The sequence below is a fragment of the Pimephales promelas genome, chromosome 23 (genome assembly GCF_988280905.1).
Source record: "Pimephales promelas chromosome 23, fPimPro1.hap1.1, whole genome shotgun sequence".
In the NCBI taxonomy this organism is placed as follows: domain Eukaryota; kingdom Metazoa; phylum Chordata; class Actinopteri; order Cypriniformes; family Leuciscidae; genus Pimephales; species Pimephales promelas.
This window is the reverse complement of record NC_142791.1, coordinates 25,309,913-25,328,835: the sequence shown is the minus strand read 5'-3', so window position 1 is coordinate 25,328,835 and position 18,923 is coordinate 25,309,913. Positions and strand designations below refer to the sequence as shown.

Genomic DNA, 18,923 nt, shown 5'->3' with positions numbered 1-18,923 from the left:
CATTGGTTCTTGCTGAAGCTCAAACGTACTTGGGTGGAGTAACCCTTTAATATGGTCAATAATCAACATGGCAAGTGTACATGCACACAAGCATGATAATACTTGACAGATTTAGTTAATACACTTCAATAATCTTCGATTAATTTAACATCTTTTGACACTGTGCATTCTATCACACATCAGTGTAGCTTATAAATATTAATGGTTGTAGTTTTGACATGCTTTCACAGGAGTAGTGAATGGATAAATTATTCTGAATGGGTTTTATTCATCAGCTCAAAGGTCACATCACTGTGATTCTTGAGGAGAATGTTCTCACTTTCACCCTAGTGCACTTGCTAGAGCACACTGATGATGCAATTACACCTTTACAGTGCCTTTATGGCCCATCCAAAGGCTCAATCACGCCCTGTCCGAGTGGCGTTTTGGTTCAAGGTCTTTTATGACTATGCTACACTATATGAGTGGTTAAAATGATCATTGTGGCATCATTTACTCACCCTCATGTCTTCCAAACCTATGACTTTCTTCCTTCTGTGAAAGAACAAGAGAAAATTAGCAGAATGTTCCCAATTCAATGATAATTAATGAGGATATTACAAATATGAAAAATCACTGTAAAAGCACCATTACAGTAGTAGCTTTAGCTTGTGCTCTACATGTTACTTTAAGTCCTCTGAACTCATATGATAGTGGGGAACAGACCAAAGTTATTTGTTAAAACTCTTAAGATCCAATATAAGTTGTTATTCTCTGATGCTTTCTTCTTTCCACCATATATCTTGCAAATCTTCGTTGCATTTTTGAATATTCAAATTCAGCAGCATAGAAAACCTTTATAAAGAAAATGCTTGATGTATCTGAATGCATTAAGACGGTGGCTATTGGACGACCAAATTCAGTACCTTTCTAATAAAACATATAAAGTACAAGCAAGCACACAAAACTTGAAACGCAACACTATATTCATATTCAGGGTTTATCTTCTTACCTGTAGGCTTATAGTGGATAATCAATAAGGTGCATCATTTCTTTTATAATTTTATAGTCTTAAAGGATTAGTTCACTTTTAAAAAAAACTTTTGCTGATAATTTACTCACCCCCATGTCATCCAAGATATCCATGTCTTTCCTTCTTCAGTCGAAAAGAAATTAAGATTTTTGATGAAAACATTCCAGCATTTTTCTCCATATAATGGCTTTCAATGGGAACCAAACGGTTCAAGGTCCAAAAGACGCTTTCAGTGCAAACTGCAAACTATTCAAAGGGCTTTAAACGATTCCAGAAGATGAATAAGGGTCGGATCAAGCGAAATGATCGCTCTTTTAATAAGCTCAAATGGTCGAATCCTTTTCCGAGTCGTTTGGTTCATTCAACGAACGAAACGAACGAATTGACTCGGAAAAAGATTTCTTGGGCGAAATCCATTAGCAATCCATGTATTTGGAAGCTTTTTCATGAGGGCGTTTTAAAAAAAAAAGTGACATTGTTCTCGCAATTGTGATTTTATCTCAAAATCTTTAAAAATAATTTCGCAATTGCAATGGAAAAAAAAGCTAGAATTGTGAGATAAACTCACAATTGCGAGAAAAAAAAATCAATTACAAGTCACAATTTTTATTCCATGATGGAAACAAGCTTCCCTAAATATGAGAAAGATCGTGAAGTAAACGGATCGGATGCTAATAAATCAATAATATCGTGTGGTTTCAGAAGAACGAGTCACATGCACTACTATCTTAGTCTCTGTATAGTGTTGAAAAGAGCAGCATGAACACAATAAAGTCATGCATGACGACAGTCACGACACAAGGTACAGTAAATGATGACAGAACGTTCATATCTGCACTTGAAGGACAGTGAGGATCTGCTCTATGTTTGATAGTGTGAGCACTGCATTCTGGGAGGACTGCTCCTGAAGGTATATTGTTCATGTTGTCTTAAACTGAGCAGATGAAGCCCTCTCGCTGTTTCCTGAACGTCTGAGCTTATCTGCTGTGTCAGGACCGAGGATGACTTCAGCTGTGCAAACCGCAGTGCGTGTTGCTCAAGGAAGATACTGTACAGGCACAGGACGGCTGCGTTAAACCCTTGCAGTGTGTGTTTAACACAAAGACACGTGTCAGTTCTGGGACGGAGTACTATTCATTTATTTCCATACAGAGAAAACATGGGAAATGTTATATAGAAAAAAGAATTATGCATGCTCAAAACACACAGCTTATAATGCTCATTAGCTCAATAATGCTTTAATACGAAATAATATCACATGGAATTTAATTTACACACACACTGATTAAATCAAGAAAAAAATACATTATGCAAAATCACTGGGTCAGACTAAATATTGAGCCACTGAAAATATCAATGAAATGTCAGAAATTGCCTGATTAACTACTTCCTTTCTCTTATAATTTTGTATTATTAATATTATCCTTGTTGCTTTTGCTATTTTTATTTTATATTTCATTTGGCAATTGATATAATTATAATATAATGTAATATACAACATATTAAAATATACAATATTCAAAATTGTATTTAATATTTAATAATTTGTGTTCAGATTTAGGATTATTATTAATATTATCCTTACTACATATTTATGTTTTTTTTTACCACATTGGGAAGATTTTATGTTTAAAATATATCTTGTATAATATTCAGTAGCGTATATTAAATGTTACATATAGTATTAAATATTATATTTGATATTTAATATATTTATTAATTTATCTCAAGAATGATTCATATATTAATAGTCCTCACTAGATATTTTTGAATCATTTTTGTTTACCTTACTGGCATAATTATTTGATAAAATCAGACACTATATTGAAAATCATACATATACAATACTTTATATTTAATATGATATAGGGCCTCAGATCTCTTTTAATAAGCTGAACATAAAATAAAACAGAATTCTTTATAGAAAGATTTGTATTTACTGTAAATTAATAAAACCAGTTCTAATTTTAAAGGTCTTGATATTGAAACAAGAAAATATCTAATAATAATAATAATTCAGTGAAGAGCTTTATGAAGAAAGTTATGAAACTCACTTTTTTTAATCAGTTTAACCATGCGCCATGTCCGTCATAGACCACCACTGCTGGACCTTCTGTTTCAGAGACTGAAGGAGATGTAACTGAAGAGAAATAGACAGAGATGTTAAAATATTCTGTATGGATCCTTTAAACTGCAATTTTAATGAGTACAATCATTTTACAACTCCGCACAACTTGAAATGAAGTGCAAACGTGGCTTCACTTTTAGCTGAGGAGTCAGTGTTTCATGAGGCTGATGTTCATCTGCGAGAAACTGAATTAATTGCTGTGGGTCGAGTGAAGAGATCAGGGGGTTTTACCTTCATTCTGAGGGTTTTACACCAGCGCTGCAGGAGAAAACACCATTTCTATAAACTGTTTTGCTTGCAACAGCAAAGGTTCAGACTCTCGGGCACCATTGCAGTTTTAGCGATCACTTGGTTAATATAAGTATCTTTGTGGCTAATATAGAGGGAATGCGTTGACGTCACTTTCCCGCCGGAACAACCCCCTCAGCCTGACCGAGTGGCAAAAGATCTGCTGCGTGACTGGATTTAATAGGGGAAAATGCGACTAAAATAAACAATTTTATCAATTTAAACTAAATGTTGGACTCAATATAGTGTTCCTTACAACTTACTAAAGATCCAGTGATCCATGGATATTGACATGCAGTCAGGAATCGTGTTGCCTGATATTTATGTTTGCCTGATTTCGACACCGGAGGAAGAAAAGCAAAACAGACCTAAACATAAAGCAAATTTGCCAGTGAACGCTTTATATAAATACAATATAGGTAGGTCTAAATTCAGGTGATCACTCAGTCCGGCCGACGGTGACGTCACACGCATTCCCTCTATACGCAAAAGTCAACATGAACGATAGTGATAGCATGCTAATCAAACGATAATCCTGAGAGACTTCAGGCCCTTGAGACCCATTGACACACACTTTTTCTTGATCCATCAAATGGTTTAATAAGATGTGAAGAGTCTCTAAGCGCCTCTCGTGTGATCATGACCTTTCTGACAGTGTTTGACGGTGGATGCTCATGTAATTGATTCTGTGACACATTCAGGTTCAGAGGCCTTTCAGTGTTTTTCTACACGGCCGACATGTGTTAGTGAGCAGTGAATGAAATAGCACTCTGGTGTAAACTGAATTACGTGAAATGCCATCACAAAGCGATTTTAATATTTTCATTCGGAGAATTAATTAACTGAACATGCATGAATGGCATATAACGCCCCTGAGATTGTAAATAAACAACTGAATTATGAAAATGCAAGTGATGTTTGACTAATTAGAACAAAGAAATGCTACAAATATTACAGCAGTGCCATACATTTCAGAAAGATTTGGTTTATTCTAGCATGTTCTCCTCCTTAATAATCGCACTGTATCGCACACATTGGGTCAAGGGTTACTGAGCACACCGTGTCTATACTTGTGAACATGATCAGTAAATGAAGCATCAAGAGATCTGTAAGAGGATACTTGTTTGTTCAGACGAGAGCAGCTCTTGAAACATCAGACTAAAGGCCGACTCTTCTCCACCTACAGAAAACACATCGTGTTTGAACAGATTTCACTGTTAACTTTGTCCCAAGCACACGTTGGATTGTCTAAGAGCTGAATAGCTTAGTTTTTCTCAGTCGCTTTGGTACATTTCTCAGATCAGAACTCAAATTCTCAAAACGACCTGTTCAACCTTCACATCATCGAGTCACTTGTGTGCACATCAAAAAAGTTGCAAATGCTTTGGTACATCCATGCAAATGATGATGTATAATTCTCTGCTGTGTCATTATCAGTTGCTTTTGTCATGTTGATCAAACTGTATTATAATGGGACTCTGAATAGTCTCACCCCACAACATTTAGGAATTAGTTTATAGCATAAGTCTTTACATGCAAAATGGTTAAACAAGTTGTCATAATCAAGCATATTTCTATACATTTCCAGTAGAGTTTTTTTTCTAAATCTGTCCTGTTCACATTTCTATTTTTTTTCCTTTCTGTATTTCAATGGCATCGTCTGTCAACAAATTACAGTACAAACAGTAAAAGCGTGAATGTGAATCTTGTCCAGTCTCTTACAATCAAACTCCCACACACACTAAGGTATGTAACCTACTATTTATAATAAAATAGTAAAAAACTTGTTTGTCTTGTATGTTGTAACTTGTAATATGTTGCGATTTCAATTTGAAAGTAAGGAAATGAACTGCAATTTAAAGAAATTCATCTGGCTTTTTAACTAGAAATACAAACTTTTACGTATTAAGACAGACTTTTGCTTCTGGTTTGACTTGTTTTTGAAATAAATGTAAAAGGCATTACATTTTGGGGATGGACGGACAGACAGACAGACAGATAGATATATGCAAATATTTTAAGATGATAGGGAGATGGATAGATGATAGATAGATGGACAGATAGATGGATATTTTAAGATGACAGACAGATAGATAGTTGATAGAGATAGATAGATAGATATGCCTATTTTAAGATGATAGACAGATAGATAGTTGATAGAGATAGATAGATAGATATGCCTATTTTAAGATGATAGACAGATAGATAGTTGATAGACAGACAGACAGATAGGCCTATTTTAAGATGATAGACAGATAGTTGATGATAGATAGATAGATAGATAGATAGGCCTATTTTAAGATGATAGACAGATAGATAGTTGATAGATGATAGATAGACAGACAGACAGACCTAAGATAGGCCTATTTTATGATGATAGATAGACAGTTGATGATAGATATAGATAGATATGAACACACACACACCATGGAAATGTGCAATGAGATGGTAAAACTGTTGTGTTGTGACTTGTGAGTACACCTCAGCCTCACACACACACACCTTTAACATCCCCTGTGTCTCTGACATTTACAGTGTGTTTGAGGCTCTCAAACACACTCTCGTCAGACGGTGTGTGTGGCAGGAACGTGTTAAACTCACAGTGTTAATTACTCTCCCAGATGAGGCGAAACTTCTGTCTCTAATGAGGCTCCTGGGAACCTGTGCATTCACACATCGCATCACGCCACAACTAAAGAGATGAGATACGAGGAAACAATGACACGAGTCCTGAACCTGAGCAACGGAGTTCACAAAAGACTGTTGTTTACGAGAGCAGTACGGAGCAAAAAGTAACATGAACTTTGTGTTATTAATTATTGGGGTTTCCTTAAATCATGTGTGTGTTTGAGGAGAGTTGTTTTTACTTGATCAGACGCACCAATCGGACCTGAAATCAGGTGAAAAACATTTGCATTTACAGTCAAACACTGCAGAGTTATCTTAGTGCCTTCTTTAGATTTGAATAAGTTTTTATATTAATCATGTTCATTTTAATTTAAGTGAAAGTGTGTGTGTGTGTGTGTATTAATATATATATATATATATATATATATACACATTTCAGTTTCAGTTATTTTAGTAAATCCAGTTAAACAAAAATGAAAATGAGAATTGTTGCCTTGCCAACTAGCTAAACATGTCATGTCATGTTTACTTTATTGCATTTTATTGCTTCAGTTTTAGTTAAATATAATATCCGTCACATTTTCTTCAGATAACTTAAAAACAATTTTAATTCAGACTTGTTTTATATTTTTTAAATATCTTTAATGCAAACACTACAGCAACTGGTACTAAAAGACGACAAACGGGTGATATTTTAACCCTCTGTTATTTGAAGTTCTGTTTGAAATCTCATTCGCGAATCGCACCCTTCGAAACATGAAATATTGCAGGTGTGTACAACATCTTGATATAGCCTATCCGGCTGTCCAACTGTAAAATACATTTCCACCTTGCCTTTCAAAAAAATAAAAACAGACAAAACACGCTTGAACCATGTCATGAGTGTTGGAGTTGTATAGTTTTCCACCAGAGGGCACTGTTGGCAACACTCGTTGAGTTGGTCACGATCAGTGTTGGGAGTAACGCATTACAAAAGTAATACATTACAGTAACATATTACTTTTTGCTGTAACGCAGTAGTGTAAGGCATTACTAATCAATTTTCAGTAATATTTTACTCGTTACATGTTCAGTGAGGCTTGTATTACAGTTGTATTACAGTGTATTGTCTGCTTTTACTTCTTAAAGGCAACAGACTGTGTGAAAGTTTTAAAGCAGTCTTTTAGTGCCAGTTCAGAGCGGTCGCGTCTGTAACATTGTTTTTTCCTCATAAATGCGAACACGAAAACTAAAATAAAATGAATATTTTAAGTTCTATGGAGACTGAAGAGCCAACCCTTCCTCATCCGATTTGCGCAGTGTAATTAACAGAATTACAAAAAATATATTTTGCCTCCTATTTTTTTGTCACGCATGAATGTGCGTCTTTTCCCTAATATTAAAAATAAAACATAGACTGATATTTGTCTAATGTCTGGAGTCCTTTAAGGAAGTAGCCTATCAATACATGTATTTTCTGAGAATTTTTATTTCAAGTTTTGACTGCAAATGTCATGTCCATAATGCTGGACTTCCCCAATTTTAAATAATTTATCCTCAACTAGTTTTGTGGTGTAGGTCTACATATTTTATAATGTTAACTTCAAATAATACTAATAGCCTAATTTAAAGATAAGGCAGCATTGGATCTGGACGGTAAGGAGAATAACGCTGGAGTTGGAAGAGGTGTGTCGCGATTCTGTAGGTTCGTGGCTCTGAGTCGTGTGGCGAATCGCGATTTCGGTTTCATATTGCATATCGTTACAGCCCAAAAGTTAAGTTCTACTTAGTTATTTTGGTGAAAGTAACTCAAAAGTAATACATGAGTAATGTAACGCATTACAATTCTGGGACAGTAATATTGTAAGGTAATGAATTACTTTTAAATAACAGTAACAAGTAATACCTAATGTATTACAGTTTGGAAGTAACTTGCACAACACTGGTCACGATACATACATTGCTTAAATAATAATTAAAAGAACATCACCATCAGTTCTCTTAACTCAAATAAGCATGACAAAATTTGTGACTATCATGTCCAGTTTTGCTTCTGTTAAATAAGCTGAGAGTGCGGCGGAATTAGCTAGTAATAATTATGTTACGTTGTTTCAGTGTAGTTGACTGACTGTCCTTTTAACTTTTGACAACGTGACTGAAGTATTTCTTTAACACCGCATGACAGTTATAGCAATGAGACGTATCATCTTTCTTTGGCCTGTTATATTGAAAATGTATGTTTTACAATTTGCAGTATGACGTAATCCATTGCTAAATTATGGCTCATCATAGACTAGCAAACCACAAAGCTAGCTAATGCCACTATCATCAGTCTGTTATCAAGTTTCTTTTTAAAATGCATTATCATATTATTTTAATTAAAACTCATGAATAACTACAAATAACTAATGTTAGGGAAATCTGTTAATGTTTGTTGCGCGTTTCTGAATTTTTTTTTTTTTTAAATATCGGCCGATATATCGGATGCAAATATTTGTGTCAGTATCGGCCTTCAAAATCCTTTATCGGTCGGGCTCTAGTTTGTACAAACTACAAAAATCCAACAATAACAAGATCACTCCAAAGTCGAGGTTCACCGTCTGCATATTAAAAGGAATAATAATTATGCTTTCAAAAGGGCGGTTACATCATAACTTAACTGTGATGTCAGCGGAGGTTTGAAAATAACATAAGCAGATCGTCAGTTATGCAGCTCTTCACATCGAGTGAGATGGTTTGACCTTGGAGATTTGAATCATCATATATTAAATTCAATTCACATTTATTTGTGTAGTGCTTCTATTGTTTCAAAGCACCTTTACAGAAAATGCATGTGTCCAAATAACAATTATTAGAGGTGACTGTATAGCCAAGTTATGGATTTCAAAAATGTACACTCTAAAAAATGCTGGGTTGTTTCAACCCAAATTTGGGTCAAATAATGGACAAACACAAATGTTGGGTTAAAAATTACATTAAAAATGTATACCATTGAAAGTGAAAGTTGAAGTTGGGTTCAAATTTTAGATTACATTTCTAACTCAACATTTGGGTTTGTTCATATTTGACCCAAATTTGGGTTGAAACAACACAGCACCGTTTTGTACATACACTCTTAAAATGCTGGGTTGTTTTAAGTTAACCCAATTTTTGGTAAAATATGGACAAACCCAGCCATTGGGTTACATTTTTAAATTAGATTTTTAACCCAATGGTTGGGTTTGTCCATATTTTTATGTATTCATTTTAGGCAGAAACATTGAGCTCACTGAAGTAATTATTGCAAGTTGTGAACACACTCTGAATAACGCGGGGTTGTTTTAACCCAATTTTGGGTCAAATATGGACAAACTCAAACATGGGGTTAAAAATGTAATTTAAAAACCCAATGGCTGGGTTTGTCTATATTTGACCCCAAAATTGGGTTAAAACAACCCAGCATTTTTTAGAGTGCATACACTGGATTGTTTTATGCTGGGTTGTTTTAACCCAACTTTGGGTCAAATATGGACAAACCCAAACGTTGGGTTAAAAATGGAATTTAAAAAAAATGTAACCCAATGGCTGGGTTTGTCCATATTTGACCCAAATTTGGGTTAAAACAACCCAGCAATTTTTAGAGTGTAAAAAATGCTGGGTTGATTCAACCCAAATTTGGGTCAAAAAAAATAGACACACCCAAATGTTGGGTTACAAATGTAATAAAAAATTTACAGTTGAAAGTGAAAGTTGAAGTTGGGTTCAAATTTTAAATTACATTTCTAACCCAACATTTGGGTTTGTCCATATTGGACCCAAATTTGGGTTAAAACAACCCAGGACCGTTTAGAGTGTACATATACAAATCAAACAGTTAGCTAACAATGTGTTAAGTTTAGGCAGAAACAATGAGCTCACTGAAGTAATAATTACATTTTGTGAACACAATGATTACAATAAAAACTTAGCATTGGTGCATGTTGATAGAGATAAAAATGAAAAGCAAATGGAAAATAATTACACTCTAATATTTGACCCAAAGCTGGGTTAAAACAACCCAGCATTTTTAGAGTGTAGCGTACTGTATTTGCTGTTCCTAACATTAAAAAAGATAATCAAGTGCATTTCTTCTGATATAACTAGAGTACAAGGTTATGAGATGCATTATGTTAAAAGAAATGCGTCTTTAATCTAGATTCAAAATTGAATTGTAAAGTTTAACCCCTATGCAGCCTTAGTGACAACCCAGGAGTTTCAAAAGAACAAATCCAGACAGTCGAACAGTTGAGAGAAACCTGGCAAAGACGATCCTTGTGTTTGAGTCAAAGGAAACAATCCATGTGCTTATATAAATCATCATTCTCAAAGTCAAACCTCCAGGATCTGAAGCCTGTCCAACGACATCCAGTTTAAACACAGAACAAATCTCAAACAGAAAAGTAATTGTTTTCTCCTTTGAAAAGCTAATTATTAATTTAAGTCTTCTGCTGTCAGATCCCCAATTAAACATAATTACATTAGCAAACCCTTGCAGGAGAGGAGGTCTGTGACACTGTCTCTTGCCAGCTTATCATGTCACAGAAATCACAAATCTGTGAGAGAACTGAAGACAGCCGTCGGATTCACTTGTGTGTTAAGAGGCCATCAAACTTGTCACTCAGCACTTTGACACGGCACACTTATACCCTTTTCACTCAGCTATTTCGAGTGTAATTCTCAGATATATAGAGATCATGAATTATGCATGGCTTCATATGGCTCCATTAAGCTTTCTATATTCAACTTGAAGCCAGGCGGCATGAAATTGTAGAGTTTAATGCGGCCATAAAGAATATTTATCACGTGCAAATCACAGATATTAACCTGCCGGTTATTATTTTTCACAACAAGGTAAGACGCGAGGAACGCATTTACACAAAATGGACCTACAAAGATCAACGGATTTGCTGAACCTCAATTTCAATTTTTTTTTATTTCAATAACCCAACATGAGCAACAGGATTATCAGTATTTTGCCATAATTCTAGATTTCACATATTCTTAGAGAATACAGATATTAAGAAGCAAAGCACAAAAGCAGACCCTCTAGATTTTGCTTTGTATGTATTTTATTTAGATATGTTGGTTTCTTAAGGGTAAATATGTTTATTTTTCTCCATTGAACATTCATTGAATATTAATCTCAGTTTTAAAAGCATCAACAATGTGTTTTTTCTTTCATTTAAAGTGCCTATTATGTGACGTAAAGGGTTCCTAATTTAGTCTTGGAGTCTCCTACAATAGATGTGCATGCATCCGAATTCGCATAATATACATTGCAGCATCATCTCTTGTCCATCTAAACTCCACCTTTCCAAGAGCCTCATCTGCTCTGATTGGTCAGATGGCTCCGCCTGTTATGATTGGTCTACTCTGCTCTGATTGGTCAGATGGCCCAGTCTGTTGTAATAGAGAGTCTAAGTCCCGCCCCTCCGCTTCTGACTCATGGGACCTTATTTCGGAAAAAATACGAATGGTAGTCAATGGCGAGAGACAACTTATCTTTTTATTCCGTCTGAACTGTGCCCTCAATTACACATATGATGTTTGTCAATTTAAAAGATAATTCTGAAAGTCAAAAACGTCGCAGTTTGTCATAAAACAGAAGAGTAACATTTAATTTTATGTGAAAATCGCTCTATGAACTACTTCTCCCGGGAAGCGAAACAACGAGTGAGATCCGCTGCTCGTGTGTGTGCAGTCTGGTACAAAACACTCAGGTATGACGGCGTAACGTTACGATTATAACTAGGGCTGTAGTCAAGACCCCCTTTGTCGAGTCCAAGACAAGGACTAGTTGAGTCCAAGTCAAGACCGAGTCCAAAAAGGTTCGAGTCCGAGTCACGACCGAGTCCAGGACGGGATAAAAAAATTTCGTTTTTGCCAAACAAAATTATTAAATTGATCTTGCCTAAATGTTTGTGCTCATTGCATTTTTTACAATGGGGTAATGTTGTTAAGAATTTACACAACACAAGGCTTGATTTAAATTTTTCAATTAAATTGAAAAAAGTTACACAAATAAATACAATAAAGATACAAATAAAGACAAATAAAGAGAAACGTTTTTGAATAGGTCTAGTATTCATAGACAGAAACTGAATAAAGTAATCAAATGGAAAATAACACTGGATGGTATTTTAGTTCTGAATAAATTAAACACATAGGTTATTAATCCTGATTCCTTTAACTTAAAGCTCTCTTTTGTTGTTTTGACGACAAAATTAATGACCGACGACACATATGGTTACTGCCATGCTAGTGCATGGATTCTCTCTTCATTATACTGGCATGAGTTTTATATGCTTATTAAAGACAAAACAGACTATGTTTAGACCATTATACTCACGAAGACCGAAATTGACACAGTTTTGAGAAAAACGGTCTCGAGTCCAACCAGACTCGAGTACTACAGCCCTGATTGTAACGCAAGACTATAGAAACAATGACAGACATTAGCCTCAGTAAAGTTAGCTTCATTCATTGAGAGAAAATGTGCGCCTTTGGGGTTTGTAGTCTTTACGTATTTTCAGTCTTATACCTCAACGATTTTACATCAAACTGCGACTTTCTTTACTTTAAAATGTATCTATTAAATTGACGAACATCATATGTGTAATTCAGGGCACAATTCAAACGAGATCAAAATATTTATTGTCTCTCGCCATTGACTACCATACAATATTTTTCCGAAATAAGGTCCCACGGTGGTCGACCGGAAGGGGAGGGACTTAGGCTCTCTGCTTTAATTGCTCGCATGGCCTAGTCTCAGAAAACAGCTAAACTCTTCCAGTCTCAGCTACTATAACTACAGTGTTCGAGGGACAAAGTAGACGTTGGCAGTCAATCAAGATCATTGGCTGGCATTATGAAAATGTGTTACTTAGATCATTGAAATTTGACAGACCTTTTACATTCACAAACAGCTCTAATGCACACTAAAAGATAATAATAACACACAAAATATCTGAAAAAAAGTTTAGTATGGGGAACTTTAAAGCTTGTATGAAATTAAAAGAAATTGTAGGCCAACCTCTACCAGCTGTTAGGTAACTTGGACTGAATCCTCCTTGTGTTTCTATCATCGGTGTGGAGTGTTTTTGTTAACACACTTAATGCCCGAGGAAGAACAGCACATTCAGCTGGAGTAATTAATGATGATTACATGCTCATGTAGCTTGTGTTGTTGTGTCTCATGCCATTAATCATAATTGGGCTTCCAAAGAAACAAGCAAAACACACAACGACACGTCAGCAGCCTCTGCATTTCCAGACAGGTAAAAACAGTCTCTGACGAGATTAAAGTCACATCAGAACGTGATGAATGAGCCTGAATCACATCTAAACCCCTACACCAAAACAGAGAAACATTAAAGCGCTCACTTAAAGTTACATGTGTGGGAATATGGTGCTTTTTGCTGTCCTATTACTGAGTAAAATCTTGAAATCCATTTCATGATATGATATATTTACCAAATGAATCTCTAATATATCGCTAAAATATCAGCCAAATTTAAATATATAAAAGATATTATTGTGACAGATGAACAAAATTCACTTATTTATAATTTATTAAAACGGTCAATTAAAATGCATTTAAAATTGCCATTGTATATTTTTTTTTTAAATTAATTTTGAATAGCCATCTTAAAAAACATTTAACTAATATATTTAATTTAATTATTCAATTAAAAAAAAAATGTTATTAAAATGTATTTTATGATATGATAAGAAATTGATCAAATTAAACGCAGAGGATTTTCTAAGTTTCTATTTTAATCTTTTAAATTAAAATAATTAAAATATATATTTTTTTGTGACAGATGAGTAGATTATATAATTTTGGGTAAAAAAAAAAACCTAATTAAGAATTCAATTAAGTCAATGAATTCAAAATTTAGTTTAATCTTTTTTTAATCATTTTTTCATTTACATTTTTTTTTTAAATCAAATACATTTCATGATATGATGAAAAAATTATTAAATTAAATGCTGAAGATTGACAAAATCTGACAAGAGTCTTATTTTGGGGTAAAAATGAACAAAATTCCATTATTGAGAAAATTCATTAAAAAAATTATTTTCAAAACTGACAGATAGATATTAAAAGAAAGATATTAAACCCGCAGTAATCTGTAAATTAAGTTAGTAGTGTCATTGCTGTTGCTCTCGCTCTAATAGACAGCATGGTTTAATTATCAAATGATTTTGTTGGTTTTATGGAAAGAAACATGACTAAATCTGCCGTGAGATGAGATGAAACCACACAATGTGCACCCCACCATTGAACCTGAAATGCCGCTTTTAATCCCGGAAACCTCTCCATATTCAAATATAATTCATCTAATTGAAATGTGAAGGTGTCAAAAGCTCTCTGAGAGTGAACGCTCTTCTCACACACGCACCAGCGCAGATGTGGAGAAAATCGAAGAGCTGATGATGTCTTATTTAACAACACGCACTTAAACTGCACGACAGACTCAAGCCCCGATGAACCGATGAGGATCTACACATCGACATGCACATCTGCGGAGGTATCATTAAACCAGCCATGCAAATGAGTGATCCTGCCTGAGAGCTGTCATCCCAATCCTTCAAAACACTAACCTCCTCCAACTCTGAACCACTGCAGTCGCCGAAAGAACAATGAGGCTGTATTACTTATCATATAACTTGTTTTGTTACGTCTTCACCATCAAAATGAATGCTCTTTGAATTAAATGTCACGAATCACATTATAATATAGTTTCAAATGGTCATATAATAGGCTATATTTCTTTTTTTATTTGTGTTTTCAATGTTGACGATGATAAGAAATGTATCTTGAGCAGAAAATCATCATATTGATTTCTGAAGGCTCATGTGACACTGAAGACTGGAGTAATGATGCTGAACATTCTGCTTTGATCACATGCAGGAATTAATTGCACTTTAACATATATTGACATAGACAACAGTCATTTTAAATGACAATAATATTTTACATCATTACAGTTTTACAGCATTTTCAAAAAAAAAAAATGCAGCTTGGTGAGCGTCTTTAAAAAAAATCTTAATGACTACAAACTTTTAACTGTTAATCAGTGTTGGGTATGTAACTCTAAAAAAGTACTTAATCACCACGCAAAATTACTAATTACTCGCTCCAAAAAGTATTGCATTACTTATTACTTTCTAAATCCCTTATCAACGTCGACCAGTCGAACAATACAAGTGTAGATATGAAACTCTTTGAATTTTCGTTCAAATAAGTCATTTAAAAATGCATAAATTATTCTTCAACTGATTCTTAAAAACAGCCTAATTGTTTAAAGGGAGAAGGTTACATTAAAAACACAAATTTTTATATACATTGGACGTAAAATTTCGATGTTAAATCCACTATTGACTTATTGTGGGCTGTGGAACGCACTTACTAAGTATTACTTCGTTGAGTACTTCGTTGAGTACACACTTATTTAGAAAAGCTTTTAAAATGTAGCTTCCATCTCGATTCCATTGCTTGTTATTATGTAGGGTAGGCTACACTTGTGTTTTTATATATTGTTGTCCATTGATGTTTTTACTGGAAAGCGGCTTGTGCACCTTTTGGCTGTTGTAAGGTGCTCTACAAATAAAATTTGATTGATTGATTATTGTTTTATATAGGATAGTTCTATAGTTTATACAGTTTTTAACGCAATTACATCATAAATAACTATTATGGTAACACTATATTTCGATGGTTCCCCTTAGACATGCGGGTAACGTTTCACATGTCAACTAACTCTCTCTCACTGTATTAGTAGACTGCTTAAAATCTGCAAATGTTACACCCCTGAAAAAGGGGAGAAATAGTCAGGTTTCCTCACTGAAAACTTTAGTGTTATTTTTTCAACAATAATACATTTTACAGATCTACAGAAAATAGTAGCTTTATAGGGCTTATTCAAGTCACAACAGCATAAGTTACTCTGTAATTCACTGGAACATAAACTCATTTTTCCAATATAACAGCTGTCAATCAAGCAAAAAGTAGTTTTAGCTCAATAAACATACTACATTTACCCAAAAAAAAAAAAAATATCAATAAAGTGCTTGAAACACAAGTTTTAGGACTTATGTTTTTGGGACCCCCTTGAAAATGAGATGTTGCATCTCAAGGGGCTATCCTGTCAATAAATTCATATCACATTATACAAATAACACAGCAAAATTGATATTACAGTTTTTCTCCATCGCTTTGGTGCATTTCTCACATCACTATTTACATTTGCAAAACAGTTAATGCAGTTCTCAAAACAATTAGTACAAACTCCAAAACTTAGTTGATAACATGCAAAAGTGTCACTTGCTTAAAATGGATAACTCATTTCTCAAAAGCAAGTATTCATGTCATTGAAAGTGTCAGTGTCGTCAAGACGAAAAGTCCTAACACCAGTGATTATGATTTATGAACAAGATAGTCAAATGGCTTTGTCATGTTTTCATTATGATGACAGTTTACTCTGTAAGTGTTTGACAATGCAAAAAAAGTCAGATCTTGGTGACACTACCTGAAAATGCTCAAGACAGTCCTATAAACTATATGCACAGCCATTTGAAAACTACAGTAAAGTTTGTTTCACATTACTGTATTTAGTGAGGTACAGTAATTGAGTACAAGACACTGAATACGTATGTTTCACATTTTTACTGCATAGTCTTTGCAATTCTAATTTGTTCAGAGCATTGGGCAAAAGAAAAAAAAATACACCCTTATTTACAACAAACATAAACTCCCTTTGGGTAGATCGGTGCACAACTGTAAACAATATCACAGTACATATTGGAACTGAACATACAGAATACATATACTGTAAATCATTCATGCACATCTCTTCTCATCAGTGAGAGCTGAGGTTCACCTGCGAGAATTTGTTCGATTTAGGATAAAAAGGGTTTTTTTAAAGATAAAAAAAATTTGCTTGACGGATTTTGACAACTAGTTTAACATTTTTGTATGTGATGACTCAAGCAATGAAATGAGGACTATTAGTTTTATATGGAATGACTATTCAACATTCACAAGTATAGTTAATTTGGACTGATATGACAGCAAATGATAATGTTATAAAACAGCAGAGAGTTGTATGAAAGCAATTGATGCATGTCCAAAAGCATTTGCAATTTGTTGGAAGGAATGAGAAACTGCTACTATGATGTGCACAAATGACAAAATGTTGTGGAGGTTGAACTAACTGTTGTGCAAATGTAAATAGTGATGTGAGAAATGCACCAAAGCGACTGAGAAAAACTGCATCTATGTGTTAATTCACAATTGACAAAATGGCGGCTGCTCTTATTACGAAGCTATTTTTCTCTATCCGAGCGAGGGCTCCGCTCACACACGCACATTTTAAACTTAACTCTCACTTAAAGTTACTCAACATGTTACTAAACACACATTCAACACTCTTAACATGTTAAATCATCATTAAATTTACTCAACTCAGTTTTATAATCAACAACGCACCTTTTCAAGGGGAGAAATAATCACGAGAGTGATAGCGTCGATTTCCTCACTGAAAACTTTAGTGTTAGCTTGATGTTTATGAGGAAAAGACCGCGATTTCCCCGGAAACTTGGGTGGAAGACAAAAGCAATCGATCACACCACATAGATTAATATCACTTTGGCGATCACCGATCTAACGTTTAAATATTCATCTAGTATGAATTTTTACCCTTTGTAGGCCTACACATGTCAGATTTGAACTTTTTAACACAATTATATGAATTGAAATTATAGTTATAGTATAGCTTTACAGAGATAACAGGAAATAATGCAACAAAGTTCGATTCTAAGGCAATAGTGTCATGGTCCAGCTTAAGTAAGTTCAGTGATGGTCCATTTTTGTTGGAAAAACGTTATTAATTTGGCTAATTAATAGTTGCTCTGGAGAAAAGCGTGATGTCATTGTCCATCTCAGCTCAGTTCTTATATAATGCAGTCAACGCAGGAGATCAATAATATTGTTGAAACTTAAGTCAACAGAATGTGCAAAGGGGACCATAAAGAGTAACCACTGTAACTAAACTAGGCCTACAGAAAAAATGAAAAATAATCCCCTACTTTACTTTTTCAAGAGAAAATGCAATTAAATTACAGTTATTAATTACACAGTTAAATTTACAGGGGAAAAAATGGGCAGCTGTGGTTACCAGAGTTTTCCTGTTAAAAATATGGTAGCAAAATTTGAGGTTTTACAGACTTTTAACCATATTTAATTTTACAGCAATATACCCTATTTCATTATCTGATATAATGTTAATTTACTGACCTTTTGAAGTATTAATATCTGTTTTGTTCGACAACAATCACAACAATGAGTCACATGATCAATCAAATTTCATCATAATCAGCCCTTCCACAAGAAAGTTCATACTATCATATAGAAGCTGCACAGTGTTATTCACACAAACATTAAACACCATCATGGTAACATGTTAAAATAAAAAAAAATGCAATAAGCATTAATTTAAAAAACATTATACATGTAACATAAAACCCTAATGTACATAACTGATTAGAAGAAAAAAAAACAAGAAAATGATTAAGAAACAGTTAAAATACATTAAATGTGAAGTGTCACGCAGGGAATTGTGGGAATGTCAATTTCTGTAAATTATACAATGACTTTTCACTTTTCACTTCCAAATACTGTAAATTTAACAGTATTTTACAGTAAATTACATTTAATGTACCATTATATAAATCAGTTATTTACCGTATAGACTAGAGTAAGGAAAGGTTCAGTTAACCAATTAACAGTTTTTCACGGTAGCATTTTTACAGTCTTTTACTGTTAAAATCACAATCATTTATATTTTATCACAATACACCCAGCAC

The 18,923-nt window shown here is 34.1% G+C and overlaps 2 long non-coding RNA genes across 2 annotated transcripts in view; one reads left to right on the top strand and one right to left on the bottom strand.

Moving 5' to 3' along the window:
- LOC148969471 (uncharacterized) overlaps positions 1 to 18,923 on the top strand; it is a 364,565-nt gene that overhangs the window by 134,087 nt on the left and 211,555 nt on the right. The gene's annotated exons all lie outside the window — the stretch shown is intronic.
- LOC148969472 (uncharacterized) lies at positions 1,678 to 17,768 on the bottom strand. The gene is made up of 3 exons (XR_016149536.1): positions 17,548 to 17,768; positions 3,067 to 3,152; positions 1,678 to 2,060 (listed from the first exon to the last, which is right to left on the bottom strand). It is a non-coding gene; the product is annotated as an uncharacterized LOC148969472 (long non-coding RNA).